We start from the raw sequence: 17,650 nt of genomic DNA, 5'->3' as shown, positions 1-17,650 counted from the left end.
TGCCGAACGAAGAAAGATTATATACAAACAGGTCTGTTTGGATCATGTTATGAACGAATTTCACTAGCAACAAATAAAAGAGGAATTGTTGAGATGATTTTGGGATATCGAAATCGTTTTCGGATCCGGCGACGGACCCTACCACTGGAACAGTGTAACAACAGTAATGGGAGGGGCGTCTGACCACTGGTTTTGAGATTTTGGGAGTGGTGGTCGTCGATTTCTACTGTTTCAGGGGTATTAGTTGCCGATTTCAACTGTTTGCCAGAGCTCCGGCGAGATATGGTCGCCGGAACGGACCTCTCCTCGTCGTTTTCTCTCAATCGTGATCTCTCTCTCACTCGAACCTCTTGATCCCTCGATCTGTCTTCTCTCAGGCCAACTCACTCGATCTTTCCCTCTCCATCTTCTCCTCTTTCCTTTCTCTCTCTCTCGAGCTCTCACTCTCTCGATCGGGTCTGGTGTATCCGATGGGAGTGTGCCTATATTGTCCAGGGAATTTTTCAATGTGAATGGTGTGTGCCTTTAAGAAAAAGAAGAGAAAAATCCCCCGTCCCTCTCTATCTTCTCCATCTATGCGTGTGTCAAAATCGTAGAAGATGCGAGCGTGTTATTGAGTAGTGAGGTCTGTGTGTGTTGTGTGAATGGCGTATTGTTTTGGTGAGAATCAGTAATGGTGTGCGTTCTTCTGTTTATATGTGTGTGTGTTAATGGCGTGAGGTTATGTGAGTGAAAACCAATTCCAGTGGAGTCCAATTCTGTTATCCTATATGGAAATCCTGAGGAAGGATATGGGTAGGGGTAGGGGAGGTGAGGTGGGGTTATGTGATAGTAGAATTGTCACTACGGGTTGGCCCAGTCCATTTAGGCTAGTTCATACGGGTTTTGAGACCCATTTAAATGACGGATCAAAAAACATCAAGCCCACGTTATTATCCTCTGGGTTGCGGACCTCACAGGTCAGCCTACTTTTTAAAAAATAATATTTTATAATTAAATTTTACACTGTTAATAAACATAAATATTTATCACACAATAACATATGGTATTCATGTTTGTTAATCAAAAGGGAGTCAGAGCTCGAATCACCCAAAGTAGGAAGAAAACGAAGTGGTGGCACTATTTACCCAAAAATATCACGGTTGAAAGTCGATAGCGCATTGAGGGAGATATAGTGAAGAGGAGGTGGCTAACTGAACTAAGGAAATTAGAAAAGTGAAGAGTACAATGTACTCTTTATGTTTTAGTGGTAGATATTTAATTATTTTATTATTTATTAGATAGGAAAGTAGGAAACTTTGCAGCTTCTATTTTCTTTGTAAATGGAACCGATCAATGGTCATCATTGGATTTGATTGTTTTTTAACCTTTTTATTATTCTTTAGTATTTTATTTTATTTTTAAATTATTTATTAGTTGACTAACGGGCCGGCCCACGGGCTAACCCAACCCACATTCCTCAAGCCCTACGGGCCATGAGCTTATCCGGGCAAGGCTAAAAAGCTCTGTTCTTAAATGAGCTGCAAAAATTGAAGTCTACCCCATCAAATTACAGGTCGGGCCGGGCTGGCCCATCGGGCCTTGACCCATATTGACGGCTCTATTAGATGGTTAGGATTTGAGAGGTTAATTTGTTGAGAATTTGATTATTTTTTATCTTTTTGTAAAGAGATTATCACATAGTTGAGGGTATACGGTAAAATAAGGTAAATAGGTGAAAAATAATTTTTCGAAGGGATAAAATTATGTGTCTACAACTCTTAGGCAGATTCTATACTTAGGGTCATGTTTTTCAATATGTCTCTTCAGTGATTGAGTAGCACTTTGTCAATTTGTCAATTGCCCTTTTCAGTTTTGTTAGTGCGTTTATGATTATGTCAATCACTTTCTCTATTTAACAACAACTCTTCAAATAGTCAATCTTTTATCTTCAGTTGGACTCTTCGTATCATCAATCTTTTATCTTCAGTTGGACTCTTCAATTCATCAGAGTTTGTTGTTAAGTTAACGTCCTTCTTCAAGTCAAATTCCTTTTATAGGTAAAACTCTTCTTCAACTTTATCTCCTCATTTGAGTGAAACTCTTTCTTTAGCTTATCTTCACGTGTTGTATTCAACCACAACTTCTTTATCACACGTGATCTCTATCTTGAGTTTATCAGGACTTCCTTATCAACTTAAGCAATCTCGTTTTAAACTGCATATCAGTGAACTATGTGAATGAACTAACTTGACTGACATGTTTTATATCACATTGTCAATCATCAAAACTACTTAATACCCAATACAAAATAAATAAATTAAAATGAAGAGGACAACAGAATAACTTATTCAAGTTGGCCTTTCTTTCTACACGGGATAGCATGCACTGCTGTTGAAGAAGAATGGAAAACATACATATACAAATAAATTATTAAAAGTTCATTGATCCAAAAATTTAATGCAAAAAGTAATTGCAAGAGTAATTATTATTTTGAATACGTAATCAAATAATTCAAGTCTTACTACAGGGGGCTTATAAAGAGGGAAAAGATGAAAGAAACATAGACCTTCAATAAGCATTCATGAGTATCCAGATTAATTGAAGAATTAAAACTTAACATTAAAGTCATGAGATGCTACTACTATGTGGACTGATTTATATAAATATTTTCTAAGTATATTATTATATTATTATTATATAGTGAAATGAAGAGAAAATATATATATATATAAATAAAGTGTGAATGATGGCCTTAGAAGTATGCGTATCAGAAAATTTCTAACCTTCCCATATATATATATGAAAAAATTGACACTTTTATTTTGTCGAAGTTGGAGGTGCAAGATTTTGAAAAGGGAACAGGACCAAATATTTACCAAATTATTCAACAAGGGCGAGTTTTATGTCCATTACATTTTTTTTTAGGCTCAATATCGTCATCATTATATTTTTGGCTCAAATACATCTATATATATGTGTGTGTGTGAAAAAATTGACACTTTTATTTGGTCGAAGTTGGAGGTGCAAGATTTTGGAAAAGGAAAAGGATCAAATATATCCCAAATTATTCAAAAAGGGTGAGTTTTACTGTCCATTACATTCTTTTTGACTCAATATCCTCATCATTATATTTTTGGCTCAAATATGTTTTCCAACTAACAAAATAGCTTAAACATACTCTCCTTACTAATAACTGCTCTAAAACAAAATATAATGATATGGTTCAATTTTAACTTCACTTTTAAATACTTCAATTTAGCGCTCAAAATTGGAGGTGCAAGGTTTTGGAAAGGAAAAAGGATCAAATATATTTCAAACTAGTCAAAAAGGGTAAGTTTTACTGTCCATTGCGATTTTTTTTGGCTCAATATCCTTATCATTACATTTTTAGCTCAATATCCTCATCATTACATTTTTGGCTCAAATATGTTTTCTAACTTACAAATTAGCTTAAACATACTCTCCATACTAATAACTGCTCTTAAAAAAGATATAATGATACGGTTCAATTTTAACTTCACTGTTAAATACTTCAATTTAGCGATACGCATAGATCTAATTTATAACTTCTTCGGGCATTATTTCTTTACTAACATAATTAAATATATAATTCATGTAATTGAATCGCATTTGAATTTAGTGCACAACTAGAAGATACATAGAATAGAATGTTATATTTAATTTTCATTTAGATTTCATCAAGTTAGCTTGATTGGACTCGACTCGAGCACGCCCCATGGCTTTTAACAAGGAATGATTCAAATATATCAATCATTCTCTAGTATAACCTATGCTTCTTGATAAGTCTAGGCCTGTTACCCATTCACATTTAGATCAAGCATCTAGGGCATTTATTTATCCTCCTAAAATTTCTTTCCATACTCTTTTGCTAAAGTCAAAAAGATCTATGAAAAATACTATTTTTATCTCTCAAAAATTATAATAATATATGTGTATCATTATTCTTCTTAAATTTTACTTATTAAATTATACTAGATATGTTATTGTTATTATTCTACTACCTCTTATAAAAGAGAAAAAAAGCAAAATAAAAAAGAAAGAAATACACAGACTAAATTATAAAAGTATTTTGTGTATGCGAACCAAAGGCAAATAGGTTCGCCAGCACATGTATTTGTGCCCAAAGCTGGCAGCTTCTAGATGAATTGATGACCTCTTTATTTTTCTTTTGTAATCATTCGATATTTAATATTTACTAATTTAAATAATTTAGATGCAGACAAAGTGCACAAATAACCTAATTTATGGATATTTAAAAAGATAATCGAAATTTATGAAAATTATGTAAAATTAATTGCCTCTGAAGTGGGAATCAGATAAACTTTAGACTTTCCACACCTTATATTTGAAGTATCAAACATCAAACCAGTAGTCCTTATACCTTCAGATTGATTTTCAGGTTGGAAGTTTGAATGATCAGGTACAAAGGAAAAGGTTTTCTCGGGTACTGTACCTTAAACAATTGGATATAACTTTTGGAGCCGTTTGGTAGGGTGGCTTATTTTTATGAATTATTTAATACATTATTTGATGGTAAATTTGTAGTAATGTATAACTAATATATGGATTAGTTATACACCCTACATGGTATTATAAGGTGTATAACTGATACACCCAATTTGATGAGATTAATAATCCATGAATTTTAATCTATGGATAAATATATGTAAAGACAAAATTGTTCTCAAATTTCTTTAATTTTTTTTTTCTAAATCTTTTTAAATTTATTCAATGTGAGTTACTTCTTTTCAATTTATCAAGATAATAATATCCCTTCGAATAATTTTAGTCATAAAAAAACTACAACATTAACTTAAAAAATACTTATTGGTCAAAATCTGATAACAAATTGCATGATTGCATACAAGCTTTAATTTTGTAAATAGGATATTCATAAATAAAAATAATTTTTCTACTTAACTTTAACACTCTATGGAATACAAATTTATTTTAATAATAATTCTATTGTCTCATTCAAAAGTTACACTTATCTGTCCCAACTTAAGAACACCACAAAGTGGAAACAACACGTAAATGACGTACAAATAAAGAAAAGATAACAAGAAAAAGAAATAAATTTTACAAGTAAATGATTAAATCTTAAAATTCCAAAGTAAATAATTAGTTATATTGTTATTTTTAAAAAAGAATTATGAGATAATACCCAATTATCCCCTTGAACTATATCCAAAAAAGTTATGACACACCTCAACTTAAAGGGGTCCTATTACCCCCCTGAACTAATTAAAAGTGTAATTTTGACACCCTTAGTGCCTGCGTGGCACATACGTGGCACAACACACTGAAGTGTCCACGTAGGCACACGTGTGTGCCACGTAGGCACTAAGGGTGTCAAAATTACACTTTTAATTAGTTCAGGGGTAATAGGACTCTCTTTAAGTTGCAGTGTGTCATAACCTTTTTGGGTATAGTTCAGGGAGGTAATTGGGTATTTTCTCAAAAAAATACACAAAGTGATAACATATCGAGGATATTTTTGTAAACAAACAATAATCTTTTTAAAATATAACAATACATATTGTTTTCAATACATCAAACCAAACACTGCGTAAAAATAATTTCAGTATTACTAATTCCTGCACAACTAATTTTAGCATTACTAATACAATATATTCAGTATTATCTTATACACTCTACCAAATGACCCCTAAATAACATCTGTATCTATAATCTATAATCTATATCTATATCTATATCTATATCTATATCTATATCTATAATATATTAAAAGTGTGAAGACCTTAGAAATATTATTTGAATTTTTTGCCCTTCATTAAAAGTTTTTTATTTAGACAAATAATCTTTTCACTATTTTTTCCTAATATTTAACAGTTAAAAATTAATTAAATTATTTATGGTAAAATCATTCCTTATTAGAAGTCATTAGAATTAATAACAATTAATATTTTTTTATTAGTTTAAGAGTTTTAACTCAATTAAATTTGATTTTAATGAAAAATCCTAAAATAGATATGGTAGTTGTCTTTTTTATGAACACAATCATAGAAACGTGGTTTTCTATTTTCAAGAGCCCTAAAATTCAATTTTCATGCAACAGACATGAGATTCGGTGGCGGAGGTAGAAGTTAAGAATTCTGTTAATTGTTGTTGAGTGAATGGTTGCAGCATTGGCTAATAATCATTAAAATTAAAATTTCTATTCATTTATCTTGGTATTTATTTTTTGCATATTTATTACCCTTTTTCTTCAATCCCGATTAGTTTGTTTTAATTTGCAGCTAAAGGTTCCAAGTTTGTTTTAATTTAAATATATTATTTAATGTATTTATATATAATTTTAAAGTCGTCTACTCGTTGATTTGAATATAATGAATTTATTTTAAGGATTATCTCATGGAAAAATTAAAGATTTATCTTTTTTCTTTCAAAATTATTTTTTACGAAAATTGTTTAGTGTCGAAATAATCGATGGATTAAGAGAACCCTAATTTGTTTATGGTAATTGAGAACATGTCAATGATTGTTCAGCAAGAACACGTGTAACAAGGTATTTTCTTTGTATCCCTAAGAAGTCAATGATTGTCCATTAACATTGTTTTTATTATCTAAAAAGTAGGGAACAAGGAATTTATTATTATCAACAAATTTTTTAGAAAAATAATTGATATAAAACGTAGGTGTCTTCCTTTTTAAAATCTTGCACTTACAATTTCTTTTGTATTATTGCCCCCTTTATTTGTGTGGTAATACTAAAGGATGCAATTGAGCTGTGTAATTTTAGAAGGAAGAAAACCGCAAGTTAACAAGGTGTTCAAAAACAGTTTGTGTTGTAATAGGTTATTAGTAACTACCATCATGTTTTAATCAAGTATCGAGTTTCCTTGCACTAAACTAAATCAATTGCAAATACCATACACTTGGTGAAAGACAAGAAGATATTGTTAGTCGTCGCTGGTTAAGAGCTCCCTACAAAGCAATCTTAGAAGTGTTACTGCGTCGCTTCTTGGTTCCAAGCTCAGATTTGAGAGACTACCAAATTGATTGCTCAACCTCAATTACACAACCTAAAAAGTCCCGTGACAAGGTATTATCTTTGTATTCTTTGGATTAAGTCTCTAAATTTTGTTGAACAGGCCTCATAATATTTAATAGCTCATCAAAGAGTTGCTTTTCTTGAAATATTTCGCTCTTCCAACTCCTTTCAAAGAAATTTTTTTTCTTTTTATACAATCTAATTGTAAGATGAAGATGAAGGCAAAATAATATGAAATAGGGTAAGTTGATTTCCAACCATTACATACTAGCATCAATGTTTATTTAATCAAAATTTGTACAATCGATTCTTGATGCTTTCATGACATATCTAGGTGGGGGTGGTTACTAATCATACCACACCATACCATTGAAAAATCATCATCCAAACAGTTACTATAAGATTTATCTCTTGGGGACTCACGTGTAGGGACATATCTAGGTGGGGATCATTGGGCTCACTAAACCCGTGCTTCCTCCCTAGATCATACATAGTAGTGTTTTTTTTTTTAAAAAAAATATCTAAATATAAATGTGTGAACTCACACTCGAAGTATTTTCATAATAGTACACTCATTCTCTCAGAACTATGAATGCGCATCTACTTACATGTTGATGTGCTTATATAAATAGGGCTTATTTAGGTACCAAACTGGCTAAATTAGAGGATTTGGAATGCTTGCAGGAGGCTCTGGCATTACCCTAATGTTCCAAGTTTGTTTCAAAATGACTTGCCTTTTATTTGTATGAGATAGAGGTTGTTCTAGACCGAAAGGTTTCAAGTTTGATATATGTAGGTATACTTTTCTCAAGCTTGATGCAGGTAGACTTTTTCCTGTTTCTATCCAGGTTGTTAGAGCTAATCTTAAAACTCTTAACGACGGGGCAAAGAAGAATCCTTTTGATAATATGCACATTTTTTATATTTTCGACAAGTAGATGTCCTCTATGTATGTGAGAGAGTGCAACATAGTTTGTATAGAGGGCGAATCCAATATGGATTCCATGGGTTTTATTGAACCTAACAACTTTGACTTAGAGCTTGTATATATACATATATAGAGGGAGAGAGAGAGATACATAGTTTTTCATATATAGATCGGTTGACCAAATCATATTAATAATGTGTTTTTAATATATGTTTTCTTTGTCATCTGATTTATGATCTCATGGTTATTGTTGTTTTTCAATGTACACAAATTTTGTGTTTTCGCAACACTACTTCAACATAAGTTCAAGAATAAATCAAGAACACTTGTGAAGTTGTCCAATACCTTCAACACAAGATCAAAATAATCTTTCAAAGAAGTATGTTTTCAGTTTTTTAAACAAAAATAGATGAAGCAGAAAAAAGTCAGGTCCTCCAAATTCACGTAGTATCCTTAAGGAAATAATTCCCCTAAAGTACCCGAGGTTGCGAAATTTTCCTCCATGATAAAATGGCTTCACAACCAGAATGTAGCGGTAGCTTAAAATTTCTGGTTTTCTTTGAACTCACCCAAAGGGAGATGATCACACAAGCTTTTAGAAGCAAGAGAATATTTTCCTTATACAGAAATTTTTCATACTAAACCTGTGGTAAATAATGCAAGTTTATATAGCCATAAAGTGCCCCCCTCCGAAAGATAGCAATGGTTCATTCGAAAAGGAGTATTCTTTGGAAGAGTCATGTCTGTTCATTCGAAACATTGTGTCTTTTTTTTGAACTGATACAACTATCCGAACAGTCACTCCTTTTCCAAAACAATATGTCTTTTCCTCAAAAAGTTGTGTCCCTCCATTATCCATTCACATCAATTAAACCCAACAATCCCCCATATGAATGGGGAATGACTATTCTTTGTAAAACTTTACGGACAAGTATGTGATCATCAAGCAAAGACTGATTGCATCTGGATAAGTGGGTTTTTCTTTGAACTTTCCGTAGTGAACATGCATCGGATGCACTCGGTCAATCGGTAGATTTGATATATTTGAACTGTCGAGCTTTAATGTACACCTAGATAATACATGTCACACAACTAGCCTTTTACCGTTTATGATTCTCACGGTTTTGTTTATTTCAGCCATGAACATGTTTCTGTCTCATGAGAGCTTAGAGAATAGGCCTTTACTAACATTCTCATTAAAGCAACTTCGACTTCGCGCTCACATAGGTGATTTCTAAACGTTCAATCCTGTAGATTAAACTATTTGATCAAATCTGCCAAATTTAGATAATCATTAAAAGACTTCACACCATAAAGTCTTATCCTTGTTTGCTAATCATTATCTACATCATGAGAATAGGTTGGGTATATTGACAATGTTGAACCTGTCAGACACAACTTTATTTGATCTTCTTGAACCTAGCTCTTGGGATCTCCAATCTTCTAGGTAGAGTTACCGCCATGCTAACTTGTCCTAGGCCGTAAACCCATTCCCTTGGATTTTCTCTCAACTCCTTCTCTAGATAGGCCTTTTGTAAGTGGATCTGACACAATATTCTTTGACTTTACATAGTCAACAGTGATAATTCCACTAGAGAGAAGTTCTCTAATGGTAGGTACTATGTCTTCGTCTTATGTGACGAGATTTACTGTTGTACATCATGCTCTCTGCCCTACCTATTGCCGCTTAACTATCACAGTGTATGCACACTGGCGCCAATGGTTTGGGCCAATAAGAAATATCTTTCAAAAAATTTCGGAGCCATTCTGCTTCTTCACCGGCTTTATCTAATACAATAAACTCAGATTTCATTATAGAGCGAGCAATACATGTTTGTTTGGATGATTTTCAAGAGATTGCTCCTCCACCTATTGTAAATACGTATCCACTCGTGGATCTTACTTTATTTGAACCGGTGATTCAGTTTGCATCACTATATCCTTCAAGTATTGCAGGATATTTATTATAATGCAAAGCATAGTCTTGGATGTATTTAAGATACCCCAAAACTCTTTTCATTACCATCCAATGAGTTTTGTTGGGATTACTCGTGTACCAACTCAACTTACTATTAGCGCATGGTATGTCTAGTCGTGTACAATTCATTATATACATTAAACATCCTAATACTCTTGCGTACCCCAACTGTGAGTCACTTTCGCCTTCATTCTTTTGAAGTGTGGAGCTCACATCCAATGGAGTCTTGGCAATACCAAATTTCAAATACTTGAATTTATCAAGTACTTTTTTGATATAATGAGACTGTGACAATGTCAAAGCTTGTGGAGTTCTATGGATTCTTATTCCTATGATCACATCCACGACTCCAAGATCTTTCATATCAAACTTGCTCTCGAGCATTCTCTTTGTGGCCTTTATGTCAGAAATGTCATCATTCATCTACATATAAACAAATAATGACTTAGTGATTTGGAGTTTCTTTAATGTAGACACACTTATCATATTCATTTATCTTGAACCCGTTTGCCAACATGGTTTGGTCAAACTTCATATGCCATTGTTTAGGTGTTTGTTTTAGTCCATACAGTGACTTTACAAGTTTACACACCTTATTTTCTTTTTCTGGAACCACAAAACCCTCAAGCTATTTCATGTAAATTTCTTTCTCCAATTCTCTATTTAGGAATGTTGTTTTCACATTCATTTGATGGATTTCAAGATCATATACTGCCACCAAGGAAATTAACATCCGAATTGATGTTATCCTCGTTGCAGGCGAGTATGTATCAAAATAATCAAGGCCTTTCTTTTGTTTAAAGCCTTTTACAACAAGTTTTGCATTGTATTTATCAATAGTACCATCAGCTTTCATTTTTCTGAAGATCCATTTAGAACCTAAAGGTTTATTTCCTGGAGGAAGATCAACCAAATTCCACGTATGGTTGCTGAAGATTAAATCAATCTCACTATTGATTGTCTCTTTCCAAAAGGATGAGTTCGACGACGACATCGCTTTCTTAAACGTTTGAGGCTCATTTTCCAAGAAAAATATTAGAAAATTCGATCCAAATAAAGTTGACTTTATTTGACGTGTACTACGTCTTGGATTCTCATCATTATGTACATTATCACTTGGTTCATCTCGAGGTCGTTTAGATCCCCCACTAGACTGCTCATGTCTAGTTTTATACGGATAAATGTGTTTAAAGAATTCAGCATTATCTGATTTAATTATTATATTTTCATTGATATTCGGATGATTGGATTTATGAACCAAAAATCAATATGCTTTACTACTTTTAGCATATCCTATGATTATGCAGTCCACCGTCTTAGGTCCTATCCTTACTTTTTTAGGTATAGGAACTTGGACCTTCGCTAGACACCCCATACTTTGAAATATTTTAAGTTGAGTTTTATTTCTTTCCATTGTTCATATAAAATTGATTGTGTCTTATTATGGGGCACTCTATTAAGTATTCGGATAGCTGTAAGGATCGCTTTCTCCCACAAGTTTTGCGGTAAATCTGAACTTATTAGCAAGACATTCATCATTTCCTTCAAGGTTCATTTTTTCTTTCTGCAATACCATTAGAACGAGGTGAATATGGGGTTGTAGTTTGATGGACAAGTCCATTCTTTACACATATTTGCGCAAAGCGAGATTCATATTCTCCGCCCCTATCACTTCTTATTGTTTTGATCTTTTTCTCTAACTGATTTTCAACTTCTGTTTTATATTGCCTAAACGCATCTATTGCTTCATCCTTACCGTTTAGCAAATAGACATAATAGTATCTAGTGCAATCGTCAATAAAAGTTACTCCCTCCGTTTCAAAAAGAATGACTTACTTTTCTTTTTAGTCCGTTTCAAAAAGAATGACCCCTTTCTTTTTTTGGCAATACTTTAATTTTAACTTTTCACATAGCATATTTAGGACCACAAGATTAAAGGGTATTTTGGTATTTGACACAACTTTAATTTAAAGTTACAAGATTCAAAAGTCTTCTTTATTTTCTTAAACTTTGTGTCAAGTCAAAATAGGTCATTCTTTTTTAACGGGGGGAGTATAAAATATTTTTCCCACTACAAGATGGTGCTGACTTTATATCACAGATGTCTGTGTGAATTAAGTCTAAGGTATTTGAATTCCTTTCAACGGACTTATACGGAAGCTTAGCATACTTTGATTCCACACACATTTGACATTTTGATTTATTGAACTCAAAGTTTGGCAAAACTTTTAAGTTAGTAAGTTTTTTGGCAAGGTTTTGTAGTTGACATGTCCTAAACGACTATGCCACAAATTGTTTGACTCTAACAAGTAAAAAGAAGCCTCAACTTTCTTCATTTCAACAACCATTACATAAAGTTTGAAAAGGCCCTCATTGAGGTAGCCCTTTCCTACATATATTTCATTCTTGCTTATTACAACTTTATCCAAAATAAACACACACTTAAACTCATTTTTAATGAGAAGTGTTGTCAACACTAAGTTTTTCCTAATAGTAGGAACATGGAGAACATTGTTGAGAGTCAACACATTGCCGGAAGTCACTTTTAGGAACATCTTCCCACTTCCTTCAACCTTGGTTGTAGTATTATTTTCCATGAAGATCACTTCTTTGGGACCAATGGAATCATAAGTAGCAAAAGCTTCTTTATCTGCTCAAATATGTCTAGTGGCTCCTAAATTAAACCACCATTCATTTGGATATCCAACTAGATTGCTTTCAGTGATCATATCACATAGATTTTCAATTTTTCTAGTTATTTCCAACATGTTTATCTAATCTCTTTTCTTGTCCAGAAAACTTCTTCATCTTCTTATTGTTTGGAGCATCATCCTTAACAGGATTTGCAACCATCATTGATGATTTTTTTTCATTCACCTCAATATCCTCGTCTATCTTGAAATGACTCATAAGATTTTTCAAATAAGACAATTGATTTTCAAATTATTTGTTTTTAAGAATATGAGGATCTATACTTGCGAGCATTTGCATTGTAAGTTTGGCCAGTCAAAATGACATCATTTGCTGCCATTCTTTGAAGTTCACACTAAAATATTTTTCTATTTCTCTGTCGTTTTCATTGTTAGAGCAATACCTGAACAACTTAATGACGCAACATTGGTAGTCATTTGGACAACACCATTCACAACCAAATCAGTTTGTTGTTCAGTTTTATTCGTCACTTTTTTGTCTATATTTGACATACTCTTTAGTATTTCAGAATACTAACAATAAAGAATTTAATCTTTAGCCAACTTGTTTCTAGTCAATGATGAAGTTTTTATATCTTCAAATCATCAACCGAATGAACTATGAAACATGAAAAAGTTTTTATGACGTCAAATCATAATCAAATTCAAACAGAGTGAAATCCCACAGATTTTGAACTCCAGAAATCAATACAGAGATCTTAATGAATCGGTGAATTTTTTATATTCTTCTAATCAGCGGAGTAGAAATTAAAAGATTTTAGTCTCCATAAAATCAGACCCAATACAGATTAACCAAACACTTGATTTATAAATGGCCATAATTTTTTTTCTTTCACCAAACAAGCGCAAAAATAAATATTTTTATATTTTCCTTAATGTTGTTGTTTTTCTCAATTTTGATATAATTTGTATTTTTCAATAATAACTTCAAACACATGTTCAAATTAACATATGAACAATCAAACGAAGTTTTAACTCTGTATTTACAACTTTGAACTTTTAACAATAAGTTCAACCCAACTTATGAACATCAACAAAATGAAGTTCAAACTATTTTCTGAAAAATAGCAAAACCAAATGTTAAGAACTTCAACACAAGTTCAACCAACTTATGAACTATTAAAATGAAGTTTCAAGAACTTCAAATACAAGTCCAAAAAGTTGAAGAACTATCAATATGAAGTTCAATTATTTACTGAAAAAATAGTAAATATACATATTAGTAAATTATTTCCTTAAGATTGTTGTTTTTCAATGTACACAAAATCTGTATTTTCGCAACACTACTTCAACACAAGTTCAAGAATAAATCAAGAACACTTATGAAGTTGTCCAATACCTTCAACACAAGATCAAAATGATCTTTCAAAGAAGTATGTTTTCAGTTTCTTAAAGAAAAATAGATAAGCAGAAAAAAGTTAAGTCCTCCGAATTCGCGGAGTGTCCTTAAGGAAATAACTCCCCTCAAGTACCCGAGGTTGCGGAATTTTCCTCCCAGGATAAAATAGCTTCACAACCAGAATGTAGCAGTACCTTAAACTTTATGGTTTTCTTCGAACTCACTCAATGGGAGATGATCACACAAAATTTTTAGAAGCAAGAGAATATTTTCCTTATGCAGAAATTTGTCATACTAAATCTGTGGAAAAAAAAATGCAGGTTTATATAGCCATAAAGTGCCCCTTCCGAAAGGTGGAAATGGTTCATCCGAAAAGGAGCATTCTTTGGAAGAGTCATGTCTGTTCATTCGAAACATTGTGTCTTTTTTCTGAACAGACACAACTATCTGAACAGTCACTCCTTTTCCAAAATAATGTGTCTTTTCCTCAAAAGGTTGTGTCCCTCCATTTTCCATTCACACCAATTAAACCCAACAATGGTTTGCAGACTATAAGCTTCCGCATGACGCCCTCTCAATTTCGAACCCAACAATACATATATACATACATATATGTGTGTGTGTGTATATTATATATATATATATATATATATATATATATATTAGATTAACCGCACGTGTCTCACACGTGTAACGTTTGATCATTTAAAATTAAATAATTTTATCTATTGCGGAGATTTTTAATAAAGTATAAAAGTTTAAATTACTTTTTAAAGATTCTTCACACTTTAATATAATAATATAAACATAAACATATATTTTAGTGCAATCACATATATATTTATCACCAGAAGTTCTATGTGGTTGATGGATAATTACTTTTGCGTTTGTCATTCAGTACCTCTTTTCTTTGCCATCAAAGGCTAAGAGAGACACATTCATTTGAACAATATTTGTGGTATGATTATTTTTTTTATATTTAAAATCTTTTCTTCTTTTGAAAGTCAATGTATGGTTATTTTTCCGTTTTTTCTATATTTAAAATCTTTTCTTGTTTTTAAAGTCAAATTTTTACAAAATCATTGATTACATTCTTATTACGTACTCAATACTTTTAAAAATTTGACACTTCTTAAATTTTTCTTATTTTAACGCTTTTATATTTATTTCTAGATTTTTCAAATCTTATAAAATTAAATTTAGTTGATTTAAACATTTTAAACTAATGAAAAAAGTATTAGTTGCCGTAATTCTGATGACTTCTAATAAAGAAAGGTTTTACCATAAGATATTTAATTTATTTTTTAAATATTCTTAAAATCAAATTTAGTTGATTTAGAATTCTTAAACTGATGGAAAAAGTATTAGTTGTAATTCATTCTAATGACTTCTAATTAGAGAAGGTTTTACCATAAATATATTTAATTAATTTTCAACTCTTAAATATTAGAAAAAAAATAGTGAAAAAACGATTTTATCTAAAGAAAAGACTTTTAAAGAAGGGCAAAAAGTTCAAACGACATTCCTAAGGCCCTTCACATTTTTAATATATTATAGATTATAGATATAGATACTAAGATATTAAATTGTTTATATAAGAAGGAAATGATTAAATATTAAAGTACAAAAAGGATCAATCATATATTTTAATCTTATTAGTAAGTGTTTAGACCAACAAAAAGGTATTTGGTGCTAATTAATGATACTATAAAGCTATTAATTTTAGTTTCACTGGCTTTCTCAATTACCGTCTTACTGGAAAATTTTGGGATTAAGTCGAGGTATTTAACTACAAAGACCTATAATATTTATGATTTTTTTTTATGTCTAGATGTGTCATTCCACACAATTATCTATTTAAATCTTAAAGTTCCCAAAGAAGGCATTAAGATGTCGTATAGGGTGCATAAGAATAATAATAAATAATACTCTACTGAAATATTCTTTTATATATTTAGTTATTTCACTACTAAATAAACACATATTGATGAAAAGCTAAACAGTAAAATTTGCCGCGAATTATATTTTGTGGTTGATTAGTAACGAATTACAAAAGAAATTATCGACTAGCAATTTAGAGATCGGTTAATAACAAAGTTCATATCTAAGTACACCCCTTTTTTCTCCAGAGTGTTTGTTGTCAATTGAGGTCCACGCTTTGTAATTAGATGAAACAGTAGATTCCTCAGCTACATTATAAATTAATATATATAATAGCCATCAACTTTAGGAAAAGAATTATTTCAATTTTAGTGTCAATCAGGGATTCACAGTAAGGAAATGAAATAGCTTAATATAAATCTAGATCTATATTTATTAAAAGTATGAAGGGGCTTAGAAATATTGTTTGAATTTTTTATCCATTATTAAAAATCTCTGTTTTAGATAAAATCGTTTTTTCACTATTTTCCTAATATTTAAATGTTGAAAAATAACTAAATATTTATAGTAAACCTTTTCTTATTAAAAGTCATTAGAATTAATGACAACTACTATCGTTTTCATTTAAGAAGATTTCAAAAATTTAGAAATAAATATGAAAGCATTAGATTAAGAAAATATAAAAAGTACCAAATTTTTAAAAGTTTTAAGTAACTAATCAAAGATTTTTTAAAGATTTGACATTAAAAATAAGAAAAGTTTTTAAATATAAAAAAAATAACCTTACTACAAATATGATCAAATCGATGCGTCTCTCTTAGCCTCTAGCAGTAAGAAAAGAGGTACTGCATGATAAACGCAAAAGTGACGATTCATTAACCACTTGAAACTTCTGTGATAAAATATACATGTGCTTACAATAAAATACATGTTATATTTACATTATTATATTAAAGTATGAAGGATCTTTGAGAAGTGATTTGAACTTTTTTCACTCCATTAACAATCTCTATAGATAAAATCATCTAATTTTAAATAGTTAAAAGTTACACATGTGAGGCACGTGAAATTAAACTATTATCTAAAAATGACTCCTGGGTACTATAATATTTGTTTCTAAAAATGACTATTGGGTACTACTATATTTGTTTTAGATTCACGTCATAAAGAGTGTTTTTGGTACAAATGAGTTAGTTTTCTCGAAAATAAGTGATTCTTTACTTACTTTTTGATATTTATAAGTATAGCAGAAAATATTATCTCAAAAACATCTGTATGCAGTCTATTCAAATACCATTGGTGTGGTGAGAATATAGCAATGTGGTGGATGAAAGTGATATTTATCGAACTTCTTAGTTGAAATTCTGACTCTACCTCTAGGTAGATACTTTCATTAGAGAAGTTATATTGTCCATTGTTAAACGATTTATTTTCCTAAACAAAGTTTTATGAAAAAATCTTCTTTTTTCCCTCTAAAAATATAGAATGCCTGTGATTATAGGGGTGTGCAAAAAGCGAATCGATCGATATATATATATGAATGACTTATTATATATTTCTCTTAATTTCTATTTCAATTATATAAATTCTTAATTTCTCCTAATAACATTTAGTTCAAACTTGAAACTTCTTGTCAATTAAAACACATCATGTAGGATTTTTGATTGAAACTAAGATTCAGGTCTTTTTCATGTTAGTTACTACTATTTTTATTTTATGGGTACTTTCTTATCGGTTAAACCGAAAATCAAACCTTTAAGGACTAAAAAACAAAAATCGCTAAAAAATATCTTAT

This window comes from Capsicum annuum, chromosome 5 (genome assembly GCF_002878395.1).
Source record: "Capsicum annuum cultivar UCD-10X-F1 chromosome 5, UCD10Xv1.1, whole genome shotgun sequence".
Classification (NCBI taxonomy): domain Eukaryota; kingdom Viridiplantae; phylum Streptophyta; class Magnoliopsida; order Solanales; family Solanaceae; genus Capsicum; species Capsicum annuum.
This window is presented reverse-complemented; position numbering follows the sequence as displayed.